Raw genomic sequence first — 18,188 nt, 5'->3', positions numbered from 1 at the left:
GGCGAGAAATTGCGAAGGTTTGGATACTGGTAAAGCAGCGATGGTCTGTCTAAAATTTCAGTGTTCCTTCTGACACAAAAGACGAAAGACATTGGCGTGTAACATTAATTAAATCGATCACGAGGTGTGCGGGAACAGAACGGTGAACGTGTTGATACTTTCGTAGCAGACGATAAAAAAGCGCCGTCCACAGCACTCGTGCGCGAAACTTCATAGTTGCCGCAGTGGGCCGACGGTGGAGCCGAGCAGACGACACGCGTGTCCCCCTTCAAATGTGGACCCCTCTGTACAAGCGAGAATCTCACGCCCTGTTACACCTTTTTGAAAATGAAACCGACGCGGGAGGACCATTGCTGTGTGCCCGGCTGCAGGGTTACCTTCAGAGGATCGACTGAAGGCACTAAGTGTTCGCTATTCGCTGTTCCAACATGTCCGACCCAGAAGGAGATATGGGAATACAGCTTACGCTTGCCAAGAGGGCATACGAAAATTTCAAGTGTGGTCTGCGATGCACATTTCGAGCCGCATCATGTACTTCGAGAATTTGTGCACATTATAGGCGGTACAGAGGTCAGGTTGCCCCGTGACCGGCCAAAGCTTGCAGTCGGAGCAGTGCCTGCAATATTCAGCAAACAACAACGTCCCGACGGAGGGGAACAGGAGAACAATAATACGACAAATCCTCAGCATGCCAAACAAGATGCCCCCGGGCCATCAACGGCCAAGTGCGAAGAGAAAAAAAGGTCTTCTACCCCTGCGAGCTTGACAGAGAGGCAAGCAAAGTGTGTGAAGTCGGCAGTGCATCCCGTGATAAACTGCCGTTTGGAGACGCAAGGCGGCAACACACATGAAGAAATGAAGGCAGACGAGACCTTCTTTCTCTGACAATGCCGTCAACCTCCAGATGGACAGCCCTTCAGTTTCCACATGTTGAGGGTGTCTTCTATGTCACCTCCACACTAATACCGCCTTCGGAAATATCCCATGACAAAGTGTTATTCCTCAAACAAGAAGAAGACGGACTTCTCTGCCGAACACCTCTCAACGGCAGTCCTTACGATGAAAAACGAGTCTATCTTTTGCACAGGCAGAAGCACACATGAAAAAAATCGACGTAGCTTCTCTATGCCCTGGCGCCATAAAAAAAACGAACCACATGATGAGCCACTGAAGACATTTGCCTCAGGACGGAACTTCTGATGTCGTGGAAAAGCATTTTACAGCAGTAGCTGTGAAGGTGTTGTACCTGACGTAGGTAAGTAGGTCTATATACTTCACCGATAAGGACAGAGCTTTAATTACAGCGTAGAAGAAAGGGTAATTTTGATAACATTTATGGCTATTTTGATCGAGCTGCCAAAATATATGCATCGAAACTGAATTAATATTGTCACGGGGTCGTGACGTGGCCGAAGACAGGAAACTTCGTGTCGGGATTTAACTGTTTATTTGGGCGAACCTGTGCCCGGTAAAGGGAAAGTCTAATTACAGCAGCAGTCTTGCACAGACAGCAGTCTCGGACTGATAGCGGCGAACGCAGCGTCGGCCTTCGATCAACAACTGACAAGCGGCGAAGCGCGTCGGCATTTATACCCTTGCCGTCGAATGTTCTAGCGTTATCGCTGGCGGTGGCGTAGGTTCCAGAACAATCCGTACCGTTCGCACAGTGGGCGTGACCTTATCGAATCAATCTACTACAGTCCGGAACCTTCTCGAAACCTGCAGGCGTGGTTTGCGCCGAGAATCGTGTGGTGTTTCGGAACGATAACAAAAACTTGTGAAATGGAACGTGGCATTGCCCCCCTCTGAAAAAAGGCATCGTCCCGATGCTTTAACTAAAGATGAAGGTACAATATTAATGCAAGAAAGTACAATGAATAAATTACAATACAACAATAATACAAAAAAACACTGTTTCAGTTTGTTAACGTGCATGAAACGGCTTGAGGCGCGCGACATGGACGACTTCAGGTCGCGATCGGCGTCGTTGAGAGTTCGTGATGCCGTCGGGGACAACCTCGTAATCAAGTGGGCCGAGACGTCGAACCACCTTGTACGGTCCGAAGTACCGTCGCAGAAGCTTTTCACTTAGTCCACGTCGGCGTATCGGCGTCCACACCCAAACACGTTCACCGGGCTGGTATTCCACGAAGCGTCGTCGAAGGTTGTAACGGTGGCTGTCGGTCGTCTGTTGATTCTTGATACGAAGACGCGCAAGTTGTCGGGCTTCCTCGGCGCGTTGAAGGTACTCACTCACATCGAGGTTTTCTTCGTCGGTGACGTTGGGTAACATGGCATCGAGCGTCGTTGCCGGGCTTCTTCCATAGACCAGTTTGTATGGAGATATCTGCGTCGTCTCCTGCACCGCCGTGTTGTATGCGAATGTCACATACGGAAGAATGGTGTCCCACGTCTTGTGTTCGACATCGACGTACATTGACAGCATGTCGGCGATCGTCTTGTTAAGCCGCTCGGTGAGGCCGTTGGTCTGTGGGTGGTACGCTGTCGTCCGGCGGTGGTTTGTTTGGCTGTATGCCAAGATCGCTTGAGTTAAGTCGGCAGTGAATGCCGTTCCTCTGTCGGTGATAAGGACCTCCGGGGCGCCGTGACGTAGGACGATATTTTCGACGAAGAACTTAGCTACCTCGGATGCACTGCCTTTTGGCAGGGCTTTTGTCTTGGCGTAGCGGGTGAGGTAGTCGGTAGCTACCACGATCCACTTGTTTCCGAAAGCCGACGTCGGGAACGGCCCCGGTAGGTCCATACCAATCTGCTGGAAAGGTCGGCAAGGTGGATCAATTGGCTGCAGAAGTCCCGCTGGCCTTGTCGGCGGTGTCTTGCGTCACTGACAGTCCCGGCATGTCCTCACATAACGAGTGACGTCGGTGGTAAGACGTGGCCAATAGTACCTTTCTTGTATCCTCGCGAGCGTGCGGGAAACACCGAGGTGTCCTGCCGTCGGATCGTCGTGCAGGGCCTGCAGGAGTTCTGGTCGCAGAGCTGAAGGCACCACAAGGAGGTACTTAGCTCGAAGCGGTGAAAAGTTTTTCTTTTGTAGAAGACCGTTTCGTAGAAAGAACGACGCAAATGCGCGCTTGAATACCTTCGGGACTTCGGCGGTCCTGCCTTCGAGGTATTCTATAAGGGCTTTCAGTTCCGGGTCGGCCCGCTGTCGTTCAGCGAAGTCGTCGGTAGTTATCGATCCCAAGAAGTAGTCGTCATCCGAGTCGTCGAATAGCGGTTGGTCTACAGGCGCACGAGAGAGACAGTCAGCGTCGGAGTGTTTTTTGCCGGACTTGTAAATGACAGTAATGTCATATTCTTGAAGTCTCAGGCTCCATCGTGCGAGGCGACCTGAAGGGTCCTTCAAGGTGGCTAGCCAACACAAAGCGTGGTGGTCGCTCACAACTTTGAAGGGCCTGCCGTAGAGGTAGGGGCGAAATTTCGACGTAGCCCAGATGATGGCGAGGCACTCCTTTTCTGTTGTGGAATAATTTGCTTCTGCTTTGGATAGCGATCGGCTGGCGTAACTAATAACCCTTTGAAGTCCGTCAGCCCTCTGCACAAGAACGGCGCCAAGACCTACGCTGCTTGCGTCAGTATGTATTTCTGTCTCAGCGAATTCGTTGAAATGGGCAAGTAACGGAGGCGTCTGGAGGCGATGTTTAAGCTCCTGGAAAGCGTGTTCCTGCGGCGTTTCCCTCTTAAACTCCACGTCGGCCTTGGTAAGGTTAGTGAGAGGATCGGCGATGCGGGCGAAGTTTTTCACGAACCGCCTATAATAGGCACACAGGCCCAGAAATCGGCGCACGGCTTTCTTGTCAGTGGGCGGCGGGAAGTCGGCGATAGCGGCTGTTTTCCGTGGATCGGGACGAACTCCAGACTTGCTGATAACGTGCCCCAGAAACAAGAGCTCCTCATACGCAAATCTGCACTTTTCTGGCTTCAGTGTGAGTCCGGACGTCTTGATGGCTTGAAGTACAGCTTCAAGGCGCCGAAGATGCTCGTCGAAACTCGAGGAAAACACGACGACGTCGTCCAAGTACACAAGGCAAGTCTGCCACTTCAATCCTGCCAGTACTGTATCCATAACGCGTTGAAAAGTTGCAGGCGCTGAGCAAAGGCCAAAGGGCATCACCTTAAACTCGAAGAGGCCGTCCGGTGTTATAAACGCCGTCTTCTCTCGGTCTCTTTCGTCGACTTCGATTTGCCAATAGCCAGTCTTGAGGTTCATTGACGAGAAATACTTGGCGTTATGGAGCCGATCAAGGGCGTCGTCTATTCGTGGGAGAGGATACACGTACTTTCTTGTGATTTTGTTCAGGCGGCGATAATCGACGCAGAAACGTAGGGTCCCATCCTTTTTCTTCACTAACACCACTGGGGATGCCCACGGACTCTTGGACGGCTGGATAATGTCATCTCACAGCATTTCATCAACTTGTCTCTTCATTGCCTCACGTTCTCGCGTCGAAACCCTGTACGGACTCTGACGGAGTGGTCTGGCATTTTCTTCGGTTATGATTCGATGTTTCGTGATTGGGGTCTGCCAAATTTTCGATGACGACGAAAAGCAATCTTCGTATTGCAGGAGCAGGGCCTTGAGCAGCAGCGCATTCTGGAGTCAGGCGACGATTATACTGTCTGGTGCGCATGCCCAGCGTTTTTTTGATGGTGGTCGCCTCGGATACAAATTCTTGAACGGTGTTCGGTGGATTCCTCATTAGTCCCGCGAAGAGCTCCTGTTTGACCCCTCGCATGAGGAAACGAACTTTCTTTTCCTTGGGCATGTCTGGGTCAGCATGACGGAATAGGCGGGTCATCTCCTCTGTGAAAATTCCAACCTTTTCATTTGGTAGCTGAACCCGGGTCTCGAGTAGAGCAGCGGCCCTCTCTTTGCGAGCGACGCTCGCGAACGTTTGCAGAAATGCGCCGCAGAAGACATCCCACTTTCGGAGCGTGGACTCCCGATTCTCTAGCCAGGTCCTTGCGGTGTCTTCCAGGTAGAAGTACACACGACGGAGCTTTTTTTCGTTGTCCCAGTGGTTGAGGGCGTCCACACGGTCGTATGTTTCTAGCCAGGTTTCCGGGTCTTCAAACGATGAGCCATGGAACGTTGGTGGTTCCCTGGGTTGATGAATGACGATCGCGGGCTGGGACGCTCCGGATGTCATTGTCGCTGCAGTCGAGGTCATGGTCTTGGTCTTCCGCACCTTGTCTTGTAAAAGGCCGTACTCCGGTGGGAGACCTTGCTGTCGGCGGCTCGTTCGCTGCTCTTGGTTGGCGTCGGTGTCTTCTCCGCGACAGGGGCTGGGTTCACGGCTTGACGGGGGCGTCCGGTACATGAACGAAGCAGCACCTCCACCAGATGTCACGGGGTCGTGACGTGGCCGAAGACAGGAAACTTCGTGTCGGGATTTAACTGTTTATTTGGGCGAACCTGTGCCCGGTAAAGGGAAAGTCTAATTACAGCAGCAGTCTTGCACAGATAGCAGTCTCGGACTGATAGCGGCGAACGCAGCGTCGGCCTTCGATCAACAACTGACAAGCGGCGAAGCGCGTCGGCATTTATACCCTTGCTGTCGAATGTTCTAGCGTTATCGCTGGCGGTGGCGTAGATTCCAGAACAATCCGTACCGTTCGCACAGTGGGCGTGACCTTATCGAATCAATCTACTACAGTCCGGAACCTTCTCGAAACCTGCAGGCGTGGTTTGCGCCGAGAATCGTGTGGTGTTTCGGAACGATAACAAAAAGTTGTGAAATGGAACGTGGCAATATGTACATCTTAATTCCATTTGCATTTTGTAATTCCTAACGGCCAGAGATGTTTCTATTACAGAGGTATATAAAAAAAAGATCCCACAAGTTTACATTTCTTGTATATAATTGATATCACAAAAATAAAATAAAAAGAAGAAGAGTGAAATTTATTACTGGTCAACATTACTGTGAGTTAATGTTTTCCCCATTACTCCTCTCAAATCGAGAAAGCTTGATGAATGAGGGTGTGTGCGTTAATGCTAGCGTTTGTGGTTAGGCGTCTGTGTGTGCAGGCGTGTTCGTATGTCTTTCTGTCGTGCGTAAACATGTAGTCAGACCTTTTTTTTTTTGAACTGTGCAGGTATAAAATGTCGACCATGCAACAAAGCAAGGCTGTCCCTGATCAGGAAAAAATGCAAGGTGATAAGTACCACTGCTGCTATTGGTGCCACTTTTGCAAAGCGAGCCATTTGTCGCCAAACGAAAAACTTGAGACAGAAAAATCGCAGACTGCTTGTACGGGTGTCAAACTTGAAATCAAAACTGAGAGATATGGTCAAGCAGAACACAGCTATAAAAGAAGGCACTTTTGAAGAAAGTATCGGTGACATGCTTCCGAAGCAAAGACTAGCAGCACTACATTTTTTCCGTGCTTCCAAGCGAGCGAGTACCAGGGTATAAAATTCACTCAGAATTGGATCTTAGAGTGTCTGCTCATGAAGTCCAAGGCTATACAAATACATGAGAAGCAACAACATCTTAGTCCTACCAAGTGAAGACACGTTGAGGAAATATCTGAACTTTTTCAAGACGGGGTTCGGTTTCTGTACAAGGGCTCTGAGTGCTCTAAAAAAAGAAGACGACATCGATGGACATATTTAAGCGACACGGAGGACTGCTAATTGATGAATTGAAACTATTGGAATACCTCTCAGTCACATTTTCCGCTACTATTGAAGGTGATTATGTTTGCACCTTTCACAGGCAAGTGGATGCAAGTCCTAGCAGTGTTCGCAACACACGGAAACGTTAAAGGAAGCTCCTCGCGAAAATTCTGGTGGAGGCTGTATTACTTGCAGAAGATGCAAGTCCCCAAGTAACCACGGATATCCGTTAGGAATACGTCGGGACGTCCGTCTCGGATATTCTGGACATCCATCAGATATCCGCGGACGTACAATGTACGTCCAATGGACATACTGTGAATGTACAAAGGTAACAAATTTGTACGTTCGCTCGTCATCCGTCTTGGACAGCCGACACAGACATTAAAAGGACCATCAGGGGATATATTATACATATACACAGGTACATATATGTTCATAATAGATATGTATATTGATTTCTTATTCATTGTGCATAAATAATCTACCCCCTAATGGTCCTTTGAATGTCCATGCGGCCTGTCCGAGGCTGATGTTGAGTGAGCACAAATACCTAGCTATATATATATATATGTGTGTGTGTGTGGTAATATCGAGGGTCCTTGAGGTTTTGTGCACTCTCGCAATTGATTCCTGAGCGTCTTTCACAAGAACCCTTTTGCTGCAGATTAAATATCAAAGCGCTAAAATTATTTCTGGTGCAATGCTAAATTAAAACAAGATTCATGGACACAAATAAGGTGACGACTAGGGATCCGGAGTGCCAATTACCAGCTGTGTATTGATGGTATAAGCTAGAAAAAACATTCATGCACAGCGACGTGAAAGAGTACAGCGAACTTTCGTGCCACTGTGCATGCTTAGAAGCTTATTTGTTTTCAAGCTTTTACCATCGATAAAACAGAATAACATATGTTTGGCAAACTTAGGCATCAACTTGCCCAGGAACAAGTGCTAAAGCGTAAAAAGATTGGGCTCACACAAGGTCTCAGATGCAATAAAATGTTTATTATCATTAGGTCAAATCATGTACTCTAGTAATAATGAATAAATAAATTAAGCAAACACTAATTAAATCAAGTACGATGTTCAAGTTGAAGTGTTAACACAATGATGAGAATAGAAGCACAACTCCACACAATTCTAGCAGTGAAGGTAATACAATGAAAGAAGTTAACTGTGATTATTTTATTTTGTAATATCAAAATTAAAACTTACAGGGTCATAAAGACACAAGCTTTGGTACAAACAAAAAATGTCAAGAACATTTAGCAAGAAATAAGAAAGGTTTAAGTTAAAAACTGACAAAATCCAGTATGATGCAAAACACCATTCCAATACAATACTGCAGAACAGGCGACAAATATGACTGTTGCAAAAATACAAAAACAAACATGAAATGGGAAATAACAAAAAAATGTATCAGACAAATTCACATCATGGAAAGCACAGGGCTGAATTCCATCACATGCTGAAAATGGATGACACAGTTTTATTGTTTATTAAGTACAATAAACATTAATCATACATAAAACTGTCATTCGCCCGGAAGCATTTTAGAGCTCTACATAGAACAATGCAATGGGACAATTAAGATACCCTTATGACATGAATATCTCTTAAACACTATGAACAGTCCTCATATAGACATCAGTTTTAATTCAAGCACAACCAATACACCTCTTTATCTTTGGAGAATGTGAATGTTTATTGCACAATAGTGGCTGTTTCGTTTCACTGCTAGCACAATATGGTGACCAAATAACTGTCATATTAAAGGGGTAGTGCCACCATTTTTTTTGAAGGACAGTTTACTCTGCCCTACAAATCTCCTGTGTATATAGATAGCTCGGAGCAAGTGTGAAGTACAGCAAATGCCGAGATAGATTATTTTGGAATTAAAGCCAGAAGGGTGTCTTGAAGGGCCAGTTGATACACGATTTGCATGAGCGCATGACTCAAACTATGTACCTAAGAGACGACAAAAATTAATTGTCTTTCCTGTGCTAAGCAAAGCACCAGGAAATACCCAGCACAAGACAAAAAATTTCCACCATCCCTTACGCACGCGGTGCGAGCCATGCACTCAAGATCGTTAGCAAAGCAGGCGTAAGGCTTTCTCGGCAGCCTATGCGAAAAAGTAAAGTAACCCCAAAGAGCATGCGTGCATAAAGAAGCACAGGACACAGTATGAGGAATGCATTAACAATGTATTACGACATTCCGTTGTCATGTGGCTACACCTATGCTGGACAGACCAGTCAATGTTTGAACGATCACCTGAATGAGCACCCGTTCAATCTCAAGACTTCAACAAGCAGCACCTTTGCAGCCCATTGTTCCTCGTGCAGCTGCACCCAGCTCTTCCATAATTGAAAGATGCTTTCACGATGTCATAACAAGATCGAGTGCGAAATCAACGAAGTCTTCCATATTAGGAAGAAAGGACACGTGTGTCAGTGAGCCTCCACTTGCCCTCCTCGAAAAAGAGAACATGTTTCTGAGCTGTTAACTTTGGACATTTTGACTCGTGAGAGATTCATCTTGCTTTTCATCTTTACGAGCAAGTGTTGTAGTCCTATTTGTTTTTGCAGCTCTATATTTTCCCGCGTAATAAACACACACACAGTTGTTCCTCAGTTCCATTGTTCCTCAGTGTTGTGCGGTCATTCTTTCTTCGTCCCAATTTAGTGCCATTTTTCCCTCAGTACTAGTAAAGCCAATTTTCCCAAGGTGCACCTCGCGACATCGACACTAGCTTGACGTCAGGCTACAGTACTAATTCAGGCGACATCATACAGGGTACTCGCCTGGCCATGGGAACATCACAATTTCTTGCTCCAGCATGTGAAGAGCTCATATCGCGACTTGAGAGTACAGTAGGAACCAAGACTAGTTTTTAATAACATGTTGTAATTACTTTTTCAGGGAGCACTTACACTTATTTTCTAGGATCAGCAGTGCTTGGCTTAACATTTAACGCAACGGTGGTATAGTGTCTAAGGTACTCAGCTGCTGACCCGCAGGTCGCGGGATCAAATCCCGGCTGTGGCTGCTGAATTTCCGATGGAAGCGGAAATGTACGCCCGTGTGCTCAGATTTGGGGGCACGTTAATGAATCCCAGGTGGTCGAAATTTCCGGAGCCCTCCACTACGGCGTCTCTCATAATCATATGGTGGTTTCGGGATGTTAAAGCCCACATATCATTTAACGCAAGAAAACAACAAATTAAAACTTTCATGTAACAATCACATAAAGGGGAACTCCGGCGTTTTTTCGATAATAACTGATTTCAATAAAACTTTAAACATGTGTTTTCATTGGTACCGTGATAATATGTGCCAAATTATGCACCCTAAGTCATTCAGTTTCTTGGAAAACAAATTTTAAAATTAGTAGCCGATTCTGCAATCACACTAGTAAACTCAGGCCACCCTGTGCATGTGACGTAAGGGCCTACTCTTTTTGGAAAACCCTGCATTCCCCGGCAGACAGATGCAACGTGCGCTTTCTTCTACGAGGTGACAACGCTAGCACAGTTCAGTTTTGTCAGCTGTATACAACGTGTTCGTCATCGTTGATGTCGGTCTTACAATATTGAGCAACAAGAAAATCGATTCGGGGCATGTCAGGTGCTTCACGCGCCGGCGGGACGAAATCAAAAAGCGATGCTTCTGCGCTGAGATAGTAGCTGCAATCATTGCTGAACTTGCCACTCGTAAGTTCAGACGCTCTGGCACAGCTTGCTTCTGCGTCGATATCGCCAACTTGCCTTTCGCGCATCAGAAGAGGAATGTGAGCTATGTGTGCACCCTAGCAAGCCGTGGCGGGGTGTAGCCGATCTCGTGACGTCATCAGCGACGAATTCTCGAGACGTCATCTGATACCCACCATGGATGACAGAGCAGCTTCCCATTTTGGTCTTTGTTTTGACTTGTCGCTTATTGCTTAATTAAATTTACTGACGAGTACCTGGGCAAAATTAACCACCTTAGCCTTTGCAGGATTGTCAATACTATTTGAAAACAGCATTATCTCAGTAAGGTCGAAAATGCACCGGAGTTCCCCTTTAAGAAAACAAAGCATCTCTTCATAGCAAAGCGGTGTGTCAAAAACTGTTGAAGGGTAATCTATCCTAAGTGCAATCAATTATTCTTTTAGTGCCCTCAAGACAGATGAAGCAGTGGAATAGTAACAAATTTTCCGTGCCAGGGTAACCTAGCAACCTTGCGTACATTTCTTAATGGCCAACATTTAACACCAGAAAGCTGTGAAACCACAAAAACATCAATGGTGCCAGAAATAAATGGCTTCTCATACAAGTTTTCTTTTACTTTGAATTCACGGCCAATGATGCAGGGCACCTTTCGGCACATATGGTGCTAACAACACATTAAGGTGAGAGAATTGTCTGTGCTTTGCAGGCCCAAGGCGTTATGTCTAGAGGACCATTTAGCCAAGCATTATGCAACTTTTTCGCAATCCCCAAACACAACAGGTGCATATAGTCCAGTGGTGCAGAGGTCACACAGTCTATGGCCAGTGATGTTAATACTGATGCGCCCCGGTGATGGTCAGAGTCAATCTGACGCCTGAAAGAATCATCCGTACGCAAAGTGGATGACGTAGTAGGGAAGCTGAGTCGACTGTTTCTGTATGTACCCTCAGCTGTGCACTTAGGACACCCAGATTAACCTGTATGTCCTTTAATCTGAAACACAAATGATCGTGCTGGGGCATCCAAAACAAAACACTTCAAAGAAACATCAATTAGGCGCCCATGAAAAATCATTCCTTGGGAAAGAAGCTGTTGCAGGTCACTGACAAGTTTGTTGAGAAACTCATTGGCTGAAGCAGGCTTTCTTGGGCCTGCGAAAATTCCAACTACAAAGGGTGGTATTCTTCGATCTTCACGAATCATGCACTGTATGGGCCACAACTGCATGGTGAAGCTTTTGGAAATTGGCAGCCCGTCAATGTTAAAGGCAAGAAAAACATGACTGCCTTCATAACGTGCTTTTTACAAAGCATTCTCGAGGCTTTTCTGTAGCCCAAAGTGGCAGTAATGTCCCGGTACCATTGAACTGACAACAGGTGCACGCTGTGTATCTCTAGGCGTGGCGAAAAGAGTATGAGCGTCGCTAGGCAGAGATGAAGAATCGAAAGTACTGACCTTGAGAATTTTTAGAAGAGCGGACAAAGCTGTATGAGTAACATTTTCTTTGATGACCCAACTGCGCAGTGACACAACAAAATCTTTGTGCTTTGACAATGCATCAGTGGAAGATGAACAAACAGGTACCTCCGGGACTCCGCTTACAGGAGAAGGCACATCGCTGAGTTGCATTGGCGAGCCTTCGGGTTCAGTGTGCGATGCTCCCGTGGACGAACAGGGTGAACATTTTGTAGGCGATGTGTCCGTTGAGTCACTTTCGGTGACGCGAGGCGAACTGCCCTCAGGGGGCGCCGAGCTGCAGCAATCCACCTGAGTAGCTGCTGATGTAGCCGCAGTGTTTTCGTCAGCCCCAGGCACGCAAATGCTCGCACACTCACTGGGACAGCATGTGTTACTGCATGCGCGTAGTGTACCACACGCACTACTGCATTGTTCGAAGTTCCCGATTCCTTCAGACGTTGACGGCTGGCTGCCGGCTTGAAATCCGAAATCCCGCGAAATATTGCCTTTGTTTGCAATGACGCTTTCTTGCGCGTGTAAGGCTTTTCCTTCGCTTTAGGCATGCTGGCACCTGCGACGGAAACACATTGTAGTACTCATACGAAGTTTTGAAGTCTTTGACTGTATTCTTAACAAATAAATAAATGTAGCTGTCTTACCTCCGTAGCTGGGGAAGAAAATACAATCGTATCTGCACTGGCACTACAAGCACGCCGCCATTATCTACAGAACTAACAGAACAAATCCAGTGGCTTGGCTTGACTGGGCGATGGCTCGCCAAAGGAAACTTTTTTTTTTCTCCGCTGTTTGGATAGATCACCGTCAATATAAACGTCGTTAAAGTAGCTTTATAATATTTAACAATTAGGCGGTGTATTACAACCGTTTCTGATGATAATTATTATCAAATAACCTGAATTGGAAACGCCATTTTTGTGACTTGTTTCAGTTTTTGAGAGAGACATTTGCGACGCGGCAGCAGTGTCATCGCTAGCACCGCCTTCCTCCGTGGTGTACCGCATGTAACTATTACATTTGTCGGGTTGTCGGGTTGTCGGGTTGCGCTCGCTCCGTGGCATTTATTTACCTAAAGTATTCTTACACGTGATTTGTAATAAACGTTCAGCAGTGAAAAGTTAGTCTATTGCGTGATAGATTGAGTGTATGGTTTCATTGTATATCTTTTGCTATAGTGGTCAACGGGATAAAAAAATTTAATTGATTTCATGGAACAATTATTTTAAAAACTGTTGGTCACTTTCCGCTGACAAAAACTAGTAAGATAAGTGCACGATATACTACAAGCAATGCACAGTATACAACATAAGTTATACGAGCACATATATTTTTAACCCTGACAAAAAGTGCACATGCCTTAAAAAACCCTGAACTAGATGCTATATTTTTTTACGTTTAAAAATAAGATTGACATGTGGGGTTAACGTCCCAAAACCACCATATGATTATGAGAGACGCCTACGTGGTGGTGGGTTCCGGAAATTTCTACCACCTGGGGTTCTTTAACGTGACCCAAATCTGAGCACACGGGCCGACATTTCTGCCTCCATCGGAAATGCAGTCGCTGCCGCCGGGATTTGATCCCGCGATCTTTACGTTTCAAATGACCGTCGCATTCAGTTCAGAATGCCGTGAAAATTAAAAAAAACAATACCTCATCCTTGAAGGGCTTTCTGGTTTCCCCAGCGTGTGTGTTGGCCTGGGCATCGGCATGCGAGTCAGCTCATGCCATCCACGGAAACTGTCTGCTCACAGATACACACATACGCCACTACTACGGCCGCTATACAAGGAGATATGAGCTTTAGATCTGAAAGCAGATCACTTGTGGATCACCATACGCAATTAAAGCCCCACTATTATCACAAGATTTAGAAAATTTCTGATGACTGCGAGCATAGGATATGCTCATGCACTGCAGTATTCCAAAACTAATTTCAATTCTCATGTGTTCTTTGGGGCCCTTTGATGGATAGCCAGTGGACATTCGTAACTGGCTGTCCGACTGAAATCCTGTTCGGATATCCACCAGAAAGCCACCTAGTACATCCCGTCAATGGACCTTCCTTGTACGTCCAGCGAATGTCCGTGCTGTGTCCGCTCTGGATATCCGAATTTTTCGACCTTTGGATTCATAGCGGACAGCCGACGGATATCCGTGGTTACTTGGGTCTTTTCATAGACTTTGTCACTTGCGACGGTGCGACTTGGAACAGAAAGATGTGGAAGGCACTGGGAATTAAAGCAACGTCTGAGAACATTCAATGCAGAATGAGGCACCCCAAAGACAGCAGTCGCTACGTACACTTCCTTTCCGACTTTCCTCATCTCATAAAATGTCCTCGCAACAACTTGCTCCTCCACAACAGTCCTGATGGCCTGGTAGGTTTTGCAGCTCTCTTTTATTCTTTTTTTTCTTCTGTTGTTTTATTGATGTGTATTTGTTGTAGAACTTCAAGGAATGGTTTTCTATCACTTTTGCGTTTTTGTTATGTGGATACAGTTCGGCGTGAAATGTATATCTCGCGTTCAGTTTGTTGATTGAATAAATGTCGATTTAAGATAGAACTCGCACACTACTGCTGGGAAAAACAAACAGGGAAGCGTGCTCGGAACAGGCACGAGGCACAAAAAAAATGGCAGCATATCCACGGAGCGAATGATGAAGAGTGGGGCGAAACATTCGTCCGTCCATGCGTCCGTCTGTGTGACCGTCCATGCGTCTGTTCGTGCGCCTGTCCCTGCGTTCGTTGATGCATCCGCCCCTGCGTCCGTTCATGCGTCCATCCATGCATCTGTCTGTGTGTCCGTTCGTCCATCTATTCAACACTCCAAGTCCCACCATCCCGCATCTTTTTATCATATATTCCCCATATAGAAGCACTGCCATTCAGTGGACATTCCAAGGACTAAACTAGAGGTGGCACACGCACACTTTCTTACGGCTTGCGCTTCGGGTCTACTTCCCACCTTCAACCACCTTGAGTTCATGGTATATACTAGTTCACTGTATTCATGGCACTACGGCCCAATGCTCGCTAAACCTTTCTAAAACCAAGGAGGTTACGCCCAGCGAGTATAACGTAGCAAACTTTCCCTGTCAGATAGTGCTCAATGTACATGCCAGTGGCTGCTAATGTGAAATGAGAGACAGGAGGATTCAGCTTTTAATTTCTTACGGCTTGCGCTTCGTATCTGCTTCCCCCCTTTAACCACCTCGAATTCATTCATGGTATATACTAGTTCATTGTATTCATGGCCCTGCGGCTCAACGCTCGCTAAACCTTTCTAAAACTAAAGAGGTTACACCCAGCGAGTATAATATAGCAACCCTTTCTTGTCCGATAGTGCTCAATGCACATGCCGATGGCTGCTAATGGGGATCGCAGCGTGCGCGTTGACTAATAGCCGAATGCTCCTGTCTCTAATTCCCCATTAGCAGTCATTGGCATGTACATTGAGCACTATTTTTTATTGTTAAACAACGCACAGAAGAAATTTCTCACCGGCACCACCTTGGAGATCAAATGTTATAGCTTTTTCGGGTATGTGCCACTGGTGGTTACGTACTACGAGGGACGCGCAAGCCACGCCATACGAGCTTCGCCCCTAAAAAACAGCTTTTTTTGACGTTACTTAATGTATGAGCAGCGCAGGTCAACAAATGAACATATATATATATATATATATATATATATATATATATATATATATATATATATATATTTGATCAGTTTCTTCCGGCTACCGCAATGAAAGTTATAAACTTCCACAATAGTGCAGTATAGGAAACAAAACAATAAAATATTTATTTAAACCTAACAGTTTCGGCTATCTTCGGGATTTCTAAGCGAAATGTATATATCATTTCGCTTATATCCTCCGAAGAAGACTGGTCCACCAGCCGAAACTATTAGGAATGAATTAATTTTGTTTTGTTTCCTGTACTGCACTATTCCCGAAGTGCGTCTGTATATATATATATATATATATATATATATATATATATATATATATATATATATATATATATATATATATATATATATATATATATATATATATCACCAAATGAAGCGAACGAGCAAACGAAAAACAATGCTTTATTGTCAACGTTACGGCCGGGGACCGGCCTTCGTCAGGGCTTCATCCCCGGCCCCGGTGTTAAAACACGGAAAAACGAGCCCTTAATTATACACTTCTTTCTCTTATTATATATATATATATATATATATATATATATATATATATATATATATATACTTGATTTGGCGAAGATCCAGAGTTAGCGAACGAATTTGTCTGCCAAACCCAATTTGACACAGGATATTTTTTATTTTATAGATACAGTTTATTCTTTGATCATGCTATCGCACTATAACGCATACAGACCCACTCTTTTTTTTTAATGGAAAGGAGGATACCGTCCTTTCTGGGCTGTTGCATAAAAGCACTAAATCTGACGTCTCATGCTCAGCAGTCTTTTTTTTTCCCCTTAGAAGTAGCGGGGGGGGGGTAAAACAGCCCACAGAGAGGACTATAGCAGGGCCCAGGCAGCCATCAGCGAGAAAGTCTGTACTTCTTACCACGTTAGCTTTCGTTTGACGAAGCCGCACGCCACCTACAGGCATTGGGCATTGGACTCGGTAGCCGAGCTTTTACGTACCGTATGAAGCGTGCGGCTATGGTCGGTTTCATGATTTCATGGCAATAACTGTCTGTTTCCAACCTTGTGCATCGGCCTCAGTGGCAGATTTAGAGTGGGGGTGAAGAGGGGGAGCGATCGCTATTTCAAAAATTATCTGTCGGCGCTCCTCCCTCTCAATATAGGGCTCGGAGTTCACCTCATATCATCAATCAGGACAAATGAGTGAAACCACTGTGAGCACATATTGACATAATTAGTGCAATGAAGAGATTTTTCTGCTAGCAAATACAAAAAAGTCATGACTACTCCCACCTCTCCAAAGTTACTTCAGCCCCCCCCCCCCCCCCCCCGTAAATTGAGTGGCTGGATCCGTCCCTGCTCACACAGTAACTTCATTCGTTTACCGCGTTTTTGCATATCGTGAATTAACCCATCAATGCCACCTCGGCCGGACACGGTTCCATTTATGTCCGGGCGACATTAGAGGAGGCTTCATGTCAGAGTCCTTTAGCAAATTTTCACATACGCACGGTTATATCGTGGGCATTAACGATGACCTGATAGTATTTATTTGTCGCCTAGCTCATTAAATCTTTGAGACTTTGAAGAGCCATAAAATTACTTCCTCAAGTTTAAATGTTTCTGGGTTTTCTTCCAAATAATTTTACCATCCCAAGCACTTCAATAGAAGGACTAAGGTTGCATGACGGGCTTGTTGGTTATTCATATTGTTCGAGGTATGCGCTATACCTCGAACAACTTCAATAGAAGGAGTTTCAATTACATATATGATTTATGTTTCAGGTCTCCTTGGACGCTGTCAAAGACATCTACGCGATGGATGGAAATATTGTGACACTTCGCGTGATGCATGGCATACGGGAGGCCCACCTCAATCCCAATAACTTTGAGAAGATGCGCGTCCCCTAGGCCTACCGATTGTTTGGTCCACAAGTGACCCGTGGCCTGCGCTTCTACTAACAAGATGTCGATCCATCAAGACGCAACTGCATACAGGCGACTTTGTGGTTGTTTGAGTAAGTGTGTCCGATATCTTAATTGTGTTGGTTTCAGCAGCAATGCTTAGGATATGTTTGGAAATTCAGGTAGAAGGAAGTATTTGTTTGCACAGCTGGGTACTTGAACAAGCTATATACACTAAAATGAGTGTACCGTTCTGAGTGTGTACATAAATCACAGTCAACTGCAACGGCATAATGCAGGACACTTCGAACATGCTGCAAGGGAAGCCTCGAAACCACATAAAACGCTCCTATAGGTTTTTCGAACATGTTACTGAAATGTCAAGCTCACAAATATAAAGCAAAATTTTCTCTACGCAGATTATATCATGTGACATTTACTGCATTTCTTCTCACCCAAACTCACAGCGTTTCTTGCAAACTTAATAGCAAATTTTGTAACGTTACAAGTGCTAAGATGTACTAGAGCAGTGTACCTCTGTCCAGAAACAAAACAGCATAATTATATCGTACTAATTTTGCAACATCTTTATGCACCTGAAATAATGAGGCACGAATCCCCACGATGACATGCAATGTCATGTGCATTGCGCGTTCCTGCTAAAAATATCTTGCACACGGGCATAGTGTAATGCTCTTCTTACTTTCTTTTCTTTTACGCAGGATGATAAACAGCATCCTCACCATCATGTCCTCTCAATACGCCAGAGTAGCGC

The 18,188-nt window shown here is 45.5% G+C and overlaps 1 long non-coding RNA gene across 1 annotated transcript; it reads right to left on the bottom strand.

Moving 5' to 3' along the window:
- Positions 1 to 7,634: 7,634 nt before the first annotated feature.
- On the bottom strand, positions 7,635 to 15,422 carry LOC142783849 (uncharacterized). Its single transcript, XR_012888519.1, has 2 exons — positions 12,483 to 15,422; positions 7,635 to 12,394 (listed from the first exon to the last, which is right to left on the bottom strand). It is a non-coding gene; the product is annotated as an uncharacterized LOC142783849 (long non-coding RNA).
- Positions 15,423 to 18,188: the final 2,766 nt, after the last annotated feature.

Source organism: Rhipicephalus microplus, unplaced genomic scaffold (assembly GCF_043290135.1).
Source record: "Rhipicephalus microplus isolate Deutch F79 unplaced genomic scaffold, USDA_Rmic scaffold_12, whole genome shotgun sequence".
Classification (NCBI taxonomy): Eukaryota; Metazoa; Arthropoda; class Arachnida; order Ixodida; family Ixodidae; genus Rhipicephalus; species Rhipicephalus microplus.
The sequence above is the reverse complement of the archived record's forward strand: the minus strand, read 5'-3'. Positions and strand labels throughout refer to the sequence as shown.